We start from the raw sequence: 12,013 nt of genomic DNA, 5'->3' as shown, positions 1-12,013 counted from the left end.
CCTTACTCCAGTCCTCTACGGTCCAATCCTTATGATCTTTTGCAAACCTCAGTCTGGCTCTTCTTTGCTTCTCATTGATGAAGGGCTTTTTTTCCAGCTTTTCACGACTTCAGCCCTGCACCTCGGAGCCTGTTTCGAACCGTCCTCGCCATGCACTTCACCTCAGCTGCCGTTTGCCATTCTTTTTGTAGGTCACTTGATGTCATACGACAGTTGTTGAGTGACATTCGAATGAGTTGGCGGTCATCCCGGTCAGTGTAAAGTCGTTTTCGCCCTCTGTCAGTCTATAGCTTTGTTGTCCCCAATGTCTGCTGCTATACCTTGTTCTTATGAACCGCCGTCTTTGAAATTTTAAGGATTGAAGCAGCGTGACGCTCACTGTATCCCTCTGCCAGTAAAGCCAGAATTGAACCCTTCTTTTCCTCACTCAAAACTTTTGTTTTCAACTCTTTTGGCATGATCAATAGTTATTTTTTTTGATTACAATTACTTTTGAGGTACAACTAGCACTGTTTTTGCCATCCAGCTGGTCTTATTGCAAGAGGTTAGTGATGACCACATGCGTGGTTTTTATACTTTTCCTTATTAAACAAGATTTGGTTCAGGTGATCACTGAATCAGTACCTCATTAACTAGAATGAGGTGTGCCTGTGTTAGAATTCAATAGACACTGGAATGGAATGGCTGCCATACATGTGGAGATGCTGATTTAATTTTTTTTTGGAGTGGTCTCTTATTTTTTTTCTCGAGCTGTGTATATATATATATATATATATATATATATATATATATATATATATATATATATATATATATATATATATATATATATATATATATATATATATATATATATATCCTCTGGAGTGCCCTTTACTCTTTACTTTTCTGCGTGCCCTTTACTGTAAGAATGGGTCCTTGTGAAGGCCAGCAGGCATTGAGCTTGGACACCCATCTGTGAAAACCGCGGAAAGCCAACACCAAATGGTAATGACTCCCTGATCCGACTCCGTGAATTTTGCTACGGAGGCGGAGGGGGCCGAATCGCACTCCTGACAACCAGTTGTTACTGGCCGGGGGTTGGCCGCCAACCAACCGCTCTGAAGGCAGCCACAAATCGAGTCGGCCTGACCGATCGCCCGGAATATAGAACGCCGCCCGGATAACTCCGAGCGACGGGTCCTTGTACAAGAATCGAAATACGCCAATCGGCAGATCACGTGGGGTAGGGTCGATTGCCAATCTTCAATGTACCTAAATACCCACGTGATCCAACTACCGGGGTATTCCACCCTCGACGGAACCCGTACGGGACAAACCGCCGAGGCAAGCCTGTCCGTGCGCGATTCCGAGCGGCATTATCGCCGAGAACCGTCGGTCCAAATGTCCCCCTATTACGGCAAACCAACGGCTTTCTAACTCCCAACACACGAAATGTTCAGTCAATGAGGGAATGGACGCAACGAGCAGGTTTACATTCACACAAGGACATTTATTATAATGAAACATGTATGCAATTAAATAAGGCAAAACGCATATGCAATTATACAGGCAACAAAAGCACGACAATAGAACAACAACCAGGTCAGGTCAGGTATGGGAGCATGTGCCAGAACAGCGCGTCGCTGCGTCCACTTTCCGCCGGTACTCCAGAGGCCTCCGTCTGGCCATCCCCCAGGCAGATGCCAGGCCCATCCCCATCTCCTTGAGATGATGGTCAACCTGCTGCAACCACGAGGCATGTGGTCGGCCCACTGGCCTCCTCCACTCATGAGACTCCCTCGCTGAGAGAATCTGGTGAGCAGGATCAGCGTCAGGAAAATGAGCCACATGTCCATACAGCCGCAACTGACGCTCACGGACAATGCAGGTAACAAATCTCATCTGAGTCTCTCTCAGCAACCGCTCGTTGGACACAAAATCCGACCAGCGATAGCCAAGGATTCTCCGAAGGACCTGGTACCAAAGGAATTAAGTCTCCGTCTCAGATCCTTGGTCAGAGTCCAAGGCTCACATCCATAGAGCAAGACTGGAAGTACCAAGGACCTGAAGACTCGGACTTTCGTCCTCCCGCACAGGTACCGGCAGCGCCACACCCCATGATCCAGTGAATCCATGACTCCCCAGGACCGACCCAAACGTCGATTGACCTCTGACTCACAGCCAGCAGAGACATGAATATCACTGCCAAGGTAAGTGAATCTCTCCACGACTTCAACATCCTCACCACAAACAGACACAGACAGGACAGCAGCATCCAAGATGTCACCGAAAGCCTGGATCTTGGTTTGACCCAAGAAACCCGTAATCCGAGCGGCTCCGACTCCTCTTTCAGCACCTCGAGGGCCCCCAAAAGGATGTCTAGAGTTTCCGCAAGGATGACTGCATCATCTGCAAAATCAAGGTCCGAGATCTTGACATTCCCAAACGATGCACCACAGCTTGATCTCTCCGACATCCTCCCTAAAATCCAGTCCATACAAGTGCTGAAAAGTGTGGGGGCCAGTACACACCCCTGACGAACTCCAGTAACAACTGGAAATAAGTCAGAGATGGTACCACCACACTTCACAGCACTCTCAGTACCAGAGTAGAGTTCAGACATCAGATCGATCAGTTTTGGTGGCACCCCACGAAGACCAAGAATCCTCCAGAGGACATCCCGATTCACTGAATCGAACGCTTTACAGAGATCAACATAGGCTGCAAGCAGCCCCTGCCGAAACTCTCGTCTGCGTTCGGTGTGGACACGAAGGGCAAGGATATGGTCAATCATTGACCTCTTTGGTGTAAAGCCTGACTGCTCTGGACGCTGGTGCTCAAGCAGATGGTGGCGAACCCTATCAAGAATTATCCGAGCAAAGACCTTGCCCAGCACTGAGAGCAGCGTCACCCCTCGGTAGTTGTTGCAGTCTTGGCGATCACCCTTCCCTTTCCAGAGAGGGACAACAAGGCCCCTCTTCCAGTCAGTTGGGATGATGCCTGTGTTCCAGGCAGAGCACAAAACTGCATGCAACGAAACGAGTGCAGCATTTCCACCAGCCTTGAGAAGTTCAGCATGGATGCCACAGATCCCTGGAGCTTTGCCCCGTTTCAACTGGTTCACCGCAGCCCGTGTTTCCACAAGCGAAGGTGGACCACAGTTGATTCGAGGGTCAGCAACAGGGATTGTAACACCCTTGACGTCCAACTCGACAGCTGGGGAATCAGCCTGGTACAACCGCTCAAAGTAACTGGCCCAGCGGGCCTTCACTTCAGACTCCTCTGTCAAGAGCCTACCAATCTCTGCTCGAACTGCAGTGCTCCGAGGGATGGGCTTGGATGAACGCAATGCGCGAATTCCCCTGTAAGCGGGACGAGAATCACCTGTCCACAGGTGATGCTCTACCCCCTCACAGATTCCTCGCACATAGGCCTCCTTGTCCACCCTCAGTGCACGTACAGTTTTACGCCTCAGCTCCCTGAACAGCTCAGCTCTGCCATTCAGCCTGGCCCTGCGACTCTGGTCAATGGTATCCGGTGTCCCTTGAGAGACAAAATTCTTCTTTGCCCTGCGGTGAGCTCCAAGACATCCACCGGCAACATCAAGGACGGTGGTCTTGAAGGTACTCCACAACTCTTCAGGACCCCCCAAAGCACCCAGACCCCCCAAGTGTCCACTCAGCCTGTTCGCAAACTCCTCAGCTACTCTCTCATCCCTGAGCTTGCCAACATCCAGCGTAGGCTGGGATGGTACCATTCTACAGGATTTAAGGTGCAGCTTTAGAGTTGCTACAACAAGCCTGTGGTCAGTATTGAGGAACTGACCACTCCGGTAGACCCTGCAGTTCTGGATCATCCTCCAACGACCGTCAATGAGGACATGGCAATCTCCTTTGCCACACCGCCAGCGTTGGAATACCAAGTCCAGCGATGAGCTTGTGGGCGTTGAAACCATGAACCAGCCACCCTAAGTCCATGACTTCTTGCAAAGTCAAGGAACTTAGTGCTATTCTGGTTCATAGTTCCTGACCCATGGGGACCAACACATGTCTCATAACCATCCCTATCAGTTCCAGTCGATGCATTGAAATCCCCCAAGACTAGAAGTGTATCTCGTCTGGGGCACTGATCAACCACAGACTCGAGCGTGGCGTAGAATGCATCCTTCACGGTGAGATCACTCGCCTCAGTCGGAGCATAAACAGAGACCACGGAAATGACACCTAAGGAGTGACGAATCCTTAATCTCATAATACGCTCGTTGACTGGTGTTACCTCAATTATCATTGGGGTCAGCTTATTGGACACAGCGACAGCAACTCCTTGGGTATGGTAACCATCAGAGCGACCAGACCAATAGTAGGTGTAACCACCCACCATTATCTCACCACAATCCGGTCTCCGAACCTCAGAGAGAGATGCAATCCTGATGTCCAAACGCTTGAGCTCAGATGATAACAGAGACAGGTGATCATCCTCTCTTAGGAATAGGACATTCCAGGCACCCACCCGAAGGGACTGCCTCAGGTTAACCCAAGGAGACCGCCGTCTGGTGGACGACACCTCAGCACCACTCCGACACACTCTCCCGCAATCTGACCCAGGGATGTTACCCCGTGGTTTCCCTCCTATCATCAAAGATTGGGGGTCCTGAAGGCTTTGCCCCAATCCCGTCATCCGGTGAGCTGCCCTGCGAAGGGAAGCTGCACAGGAGGTACTCCCACGGAGTGGGTTTTCAGATTTTTTTGCGTTTTCCGGAATGAAGGGTTTTACGGTGGCCGGAGTGCAAATCCTGCCACCAACCTCCTCATAAAAAGTAACCTAACTGCAGGAGGACGTCCGCAGACACAGTTGGGCACTAGATATGGATGGCCGTTGGCTCACAAGAAGCTCCTCTGCCCTTTGACAGGTTTTGTTTTTAATCCTGCTGGGTGTCCATATCCAAACACCCTCCTCACCAGAAAAGCTAGTGGGGGAGACGGTTTAGTCGCCGACAACCCGACCATGGAACAGGTTAGTACAGGTCTACATGGTACCTGTCGCAGGTCACAGATCGAACCTGACCTGACACCAACTACAACCGTCTACTTATTATGTACAGTCATTTACACTTAACAGCAGTTCCGACTTATTAGACGGGCCCACAGACACACGTACGTGCGCACGCACACACACACACACACACACACACACACACACACACACACACACACACACACACACGAAACGGTGGCTGAGGCCTTTAATCACGATCTCCAGCTCGGAGGACAGGTGAGCTGGAACGAACTCTTCCATGGGACTCCCACAAACTCAGCCCTACCACGGGACTCCCACGGGACTCTTTACACGGGACTTTCATGAACTCAGCCCACAAACTCAGCCCTACCATGGGACTCCCACGAAGTCAGCCCACGAACTCAGCCCTACCACGGGACTCCCACGAACTCTTTTTGAACAAAGAAAAGATGTCCTCTTTATCCTTTGCACCCCCTCCCCCACACCCGGTGTGACTCATGCCCTCGTGGTCCACCCCCGCTCAACCACGGGTGGGAGGGAGTTGTTGATGTCACCGCAGGCTTCTTCTTCCTCTTCGCAGAAGAGGGTGAGGGACATCTCCATTGTTTGCTCCCTAACTATTAAATCGATCCGCAGCGCATATAATCGATTTCAAAACCTTTAAACAATGAAAGGTGAGCTATCTCGGGAACATGCACTTATTGACATAGCTGACTAAGGGAACCTGTATGTTGTGTGCAATTGAATTCCAAATTCGTAACAATATTTATGCCTATTTTACTCCAAGGGGTCCTCGGATTACACACCCAACAAATGGTTGCGATCGGTTCAGCCGTTTTTGTGGTACCTGGGAACAGACAGACAGACAGACAGCCAGACAGACGGTGAATTATAGTAAGATACACTTGTACTAAAGCCATTCTGTCTAACTCGAACCAACACATCCAGATATGCAGCAACTGTACAATCATTACCACTCCTGTTTGCAATCAGACTATCTGGGTAAATCTTGTGAAGTTGCCTATCAAAAAAATTAGAGTTAACCACACAAATATCATCGAAAAAAGTGAGATTAACAACAAAAATCAGATTATTCTCAATTGCATGAGTATTCAAACACTTTCCCTAATTAACCCTAAACCACTTCAGGAACAAATTATTTGTTTGAAAGGTTCCAAAATAAGTGTAATAGGCTTCACCTGTATGCAATCAGTGGTTTGACATTAAAAAAATTAAGCTCCTGCACTTATCTAAGGAGTTTTAAGGTGCAACTCACTTGGTCAACCAACAAGGTAAACATGATGACCAAGCATCTTTCCAAAGAAGTCAGACATAAAGTGGTGGAGAAGTACCATTCAGGAGAGGGTTAAAAGAAGATTTGAAAGTCACTCATAATCCCTTTGAGTACGGTGAAATCCATCATTTAGAAGTGGAAGATGTATCGTACCACCCAGACCATACCCAGATCAGGTCGCCCATCCAAACTCAGCAGCCAGGCAAACAGGAAGCTGATTCAGGATGTCACTGTAAATCCAACAATGACTTTGAAAGATCTACAAGGCTCTTTGTCTGATATGGAGGTCAGTGTTCATCAATCAAAAATATCCCGTTCCCTTCACATAGCTGGCCTTCATGTACAGGTTGCTATGTACAGGCTACAAGAAAGAAGGTACTATTGAAAAAGACGCATCTAAAAACTCGTATGGAGTTTGCGAAAAAGCATCTTAATGATACTGCAGGCATCGGGAGAAATGTTTTGTGGTCAGATGAGACAAAAATTGAAATTTTTGGTCTAAATTCAAAGCGTTACATGCGGCGCAAACCTAACACTGCACATAACCCAGTAAACACCATCTCTACTATCAAGCACGGTGGTGGCAGCATCATGTTATTGGGTTACTTTTCATCAGTAGGGACTGGCAAGCTTGTCAGGATAAAAGGGCCAATGGATGGTACAAAGTAGAGGAGAATCCTTGATGAAAATCTGATTGAGTCGGTCATGAATCTGAAACGAGGTAGGAGATTCACATTTAAGCAGGTCAATGATCTGAAACACAAAGCTGAAGCCACACTGGAGTGGCTGATTAAGAATAAAATAAATGTTCTTGAGTGGCCCAGTCAAAGTGCTGACTTGAACCCAATTGAATATTTTTGGTGAAGATTGTAGTCCATCGACGATCCTCATCAAATTTGGGCAGAACTAGAGCGATTTTCACCTGAAGAATGGGCAAATATTTCACCATCTCACTGTGCAAATCTGGTAACACCGACCAAAAAAGACTCAATGCAGTCATTGCTGTGAAAGGTGCTTCCACTAAGTACTGACCTAAGGGGATGAATACTTTTACAACCAGTGAATTTTGATTTGTGCATGTTTTTTGCAGGAATCCCTGACACATGGCCTCCAATTATGAGTGTTTCGTTTGACCTCTTCAGTTATGAATAAAAAGGTTAATTTGGAAAAATTGTTTCTACAGAATTTATAATTCATCTAAATGTGGCTTATTGGTCGGGGGTGAATACTTTTTCATGCCACTGTAAAACACAGTTAATATTCCATAAATACTAAACGAAATAGGCATGGAACTGATGGAGCCTCAGCACAAGACAAATACAAAGAATATGCACCTATTGGATTAATAAATAACTACCACATCTGTTGGTACAGTTCCATCAAGAATAGCATTTGGGAGAGCGCATACCTCCTCCAGGCTGAACAGTTTACGTTTTGTAACCCACTGATAGGTCAGATCTGCATCTGGACCTTAACCAAATTAGAATCAACGTGTTCTTGTCAGCTACCCAACCAATCCACCAAGTTTTGTGATAACCTATCCAGAACTATTTGAGATATCATGCTATATTGTTGTGGGCCGGGGTTCTGTGGCGATAAACTACCACGAGGGGGAGCAGTAGGGTCGTCTCCACCGAACACCCCGGAATTTAGGTCGTGACTCTCGGATAAGTCCGAAAGGTCACGGGTCCCTTAGTGGACTGTGGTCGCCAACATTTCGATGGCGTGGGGTATGGTTAATTGCCTAATTTCAATATACCTAAGTACCCACGTCGTCTAACTACCGGGGAAAACCACACCCTCGACGGACCTCGGGCGGAACGGGCCGTTTACCAAGCCCGATCCGGATGTAAACCGAGCGAGGATTACCAAGATCCGTCGGTCCAAATGAACCATTTACGGCACAAACGGCCTCCCTAATTCCCAATACGCACCGTGCTAAACCAATGAAGGAAAGTGACAGACAATGAGCTGGTACATTGAACAATTAGGGGTTTATTTATAATGGGGGCAATAATCGGGAAGGGACACACAGAGCAGAGTTACAACCGAATATAAGAAATGCAATTTACAATGAACGAAAAGCACTGAACAATTCTACTTAACAGACTGGCGCCACACACAGACACACACACCCAAAAAGAAATGGACCCAGTGGGTCTTTATTCGGTCCTCCGAGGAGGATAGTTCAGCTGGGGGACCAGAGCCTTGCCGGGTACCTTCCCGCCTCGTGCGGTCACACCGGACTCCAACCCGCCACGGTGGAACTCGAACCCACGTCCCGAAATCCACAGGCCCACGACCTTGGCTGCTTGACCACCACCACCGCGAGAGCCCCACAAAGGACCGCAGACCACATTCGCAGACCAAGCCACGGCGCCAGACCAGAAGCAATAGGCCACGATGCCCGCAGTACTCTGGTCCTGACAACCACTCGACTCTTTCTCTTCTCCAGCCACTCGCCTCCTGATTGGACGAGGGGTTGTCGGGCAACCAGTGGCCTCCCCTCGTTGGTCGGGGCTTCTGAGGTAATGAGCCTCCTGATTGAACAAGGGGTGTGCTCTTGCCCTCGTGGGCAGAGTCGGCTCTGAGGCGATGATGTGAAGAACGAAGGAGATTTGTTGGCGATGTAAAAAAAAAACCTGACTATAAAAGAAACCCGCAGCGCACACATGAAATTAACCCATTAGACAGAAGGACGGGGCCCCGACTATACACATACTTATCGAAATAACTGAACTGCGGGGACTCCAGCTGTCTGTGTACGAGGCTTCCAAATCCGTAACAATATATTGTTTTGGCCCTATCTCTCAATGGTGAAGAACCACTTTGAAAAGTTTAGTATCTGCTATCCGGATCTTCACCAAAATCTAATAAATTCGTCCTTATCACACACCCCACCTCTTCAACAAGTTTCGTCCGAATCCATGCACAACTTTTTGAGATATCCTGCGCACAGACAAACAAACAGGGAGAAAAGCGTAACCTCCGTCCACCTTCGGTGGTGAAGGTAATTATGGACAGTGTGATTTGTTTGGGAATGATGGGTAAAATCAAAAAGCTTTAAGTAAAAAAAAAAATGGGTAAAAGCATGCATCTGGTGCAATAATGAAGTTGCTGGGGACCAAGCAGTCTGCACTTCCACACTCAGGACAGATTGGAAGAGCTCGTTTGCAGCCCTTGCCTCATCCTCACTGGGTATTGAGCCCCCAGATTGAGGCAGAACCATAGGTATAATAAAATAACAATATGCATAAAGGGGAAACCGTATCCGTGGGACATTTGGTCCTCTGAAGTATATTCACACATTAACCTCTTCATTATATTTTGTCACAAAATTATTTTAGTATAAAAAATACCTTGTGGAATGCAATGCTAATCATTGGCATTGAACACAAACTTGTATGTCATCTCCTTTCGAGACGAGCCAAAAATATTTCCATGGCCTTCAGAGTTAATGTGCCTGCAGGTGTAAGAACAAAAAAAAGCCTCTGCAAATAAATTAATCATATTCATTTGGGGGGCCTGATGCGTCTAACACATTTAATTAGCATTGAAAAGAGAACTCACCATGAACATTGCATTTTCAGTTTCAGATAAGCAGCAGAGAGGTAAACAGATTAGATCTCATGCAGTTTCTGCAAAATATTGTCAAGTGTGCATGCTGTTTGTTTGCTTTGTTCCCATGGTATTTGTTCTCTGGTTCCTCGAATATTATTGGCATCAAATCACGAGAAAGAATTTCAGCTTTAGGACACCTTAAAATTCTACAAATCACGAACAAGATTCAACTAGCATAGAGAATGAGACAGCAACAGAGAGGAGCTGTCCAATAGCAAAGCTGCAAGAAATGTTTTTGTGACCATGGTGGTATTTCTGTACATCGGTGCTACATTGAGTAGCAGAGAGCATTGTGAACCTTTGCTACATATATGGAAGCAAAATGGCAATGTACAGCAACAAGGGCCAAAGCAAGGTGTGTGTGTGTGTGTGTGTGTGTGTGTGTGTGAGAATGCATGCATGTGCCGTGCTTAACCAGCTACACAGCCCAGATTGAGAAGCTTACCGAGAAGACTTGGCTCGACTACAGGAAATGCCACAAAATTCTGAAAGCTTCACAGAGCACAATTGGGATAACCTGAATGCTTGCATTATTGCAGCAGCAGAACATGCAATTGGCTGCGCAAGAAATAATCAACCAGATTGGTTCCTGAAACTGCTGATATAGTCACACCCTCAATTGAGGTTAAGAAAAATACACTTGATTGAATGTTGCAAACGAACAACACAGCATACCACAAGGGGTTTCACAAGTATTAAAGAAAAGTGAAGGTCAGTTCTCTCTGTCAGTCTGTTGTTGACACTGTCAGTTCTCTCAAACTTCTGTTGACTGTCAGTTGGTGAGACATCTGTTCACACTGTCAGTCAGTTGTTGTGTCGGCCCAGTCAGTTCTCTTGAACAGACCCACGACAAAGAGACAGCCGATAAATCTCTCAGAAGTGACACCGAGATTCCTAACATCCAAAATGATGTTCCCCAGCCTTCGTGATGCCAGGCCCAAAAGACAGAGACAATGATAGAGAGACATAGACAGAGAGAAAGACAGAGAAAAAAAGAGATAAAGAGAGGGAGGGAGAGAGACAGACAGAGAGAGAGAGACAGACAGACAGACAGACAAACAGAGAAGACAGACAGAGAGAGAGCAGAGACCACAGCGAGTGGGCCAGTCTATGGGCACCGATCGGTGCTCTGGCCATGGGCTCACTACCCTGACTGCTCTGAGCAGCAGGAAAGAGTGGGGAAGATTTGGCCGCCAACTTGCATTGGGGAAGGGGGGGTACAACCTCCACTAAGAGACATCCCAGATAGGAGGGATCCCCGATAGTTGTGCTGATTGAGTTGGTGCAGGAAGTATGGGAAGAACAGAAAGTCGTTGGTGAATGCAATAAGGCAAATGTCGAGATTGTTCCTATCCCAAAGAAGTGTGACCTTCAGAACTGGTGTAGCAAGCCTGGTGTTGGCTTAACGATAAAGGGTGGCTACCTTAAGATAATGGGGGCCTTCAGTTTGAGCCCCTGTAGGCTATTAAATAACTCCAGGTGGGTTGACTCAGCCTGTCATCCTTCCAAGGATGGCAAAAACAAAACAAAACCAGCTTACTGGAAATAGGGGGAACTGCATCAGTGGCACAACTGCACTTCCAACAATGATGCAACCAGCAGCCACAGGCTGCTGACAAAATAATAATACCGGTGTGGCATGAGCCTTTCAATGTCGTAAATAAATTCTTTGTCAGAAGCTTGGAAGAACAGCTGCAGACCATTGCAGAGAATATACCTGCCAGATTCCCATTGTGGATTCTGGGAAGGGCAACAGGTGCATCGACATGACTTTTGTTGACAGACATCGGGTGGTAAAAAAACAGAGAGCATGATGACTCCCTGTTCATGCCATTTGTGGATTTAACGAATGCCTATGAGTCAGTGCCCAGATATTCCCAGGTGCACGTGCTCAATAAGTGTGGTGTGGCACCAACTATGTTGCAATCTATCAACTAGAAAGAGCAATCAGAGATTGTAGAAGTTGTTTTTTGTGGTGTTTGTGTACTGGTGTTACATAATTAATAAGACATAATTACAAGTATCATTTAACTAGACATAATTAATTAATAAGACATAATTACAAGTATCATTTAACTAGACATAATTAATTAATAAGAC

Source organism: Eptatretus burgeri, chromosome 1 (genome assembly GCF_056783735.1).
Source record: "Eptatretus burgeri isolate ZD-2024b chromosome 1, Ebu_testis_v1, whole genome shotgun sequence".
NCBI lineage: Eukaryota > Metazoa > Chordata > Myxini > Myxiniformes > Myxinidae > Eptatretus > Eptatretus burgeri.
This window is presented reverse-complemented; position numbering follows the sequence as displayed.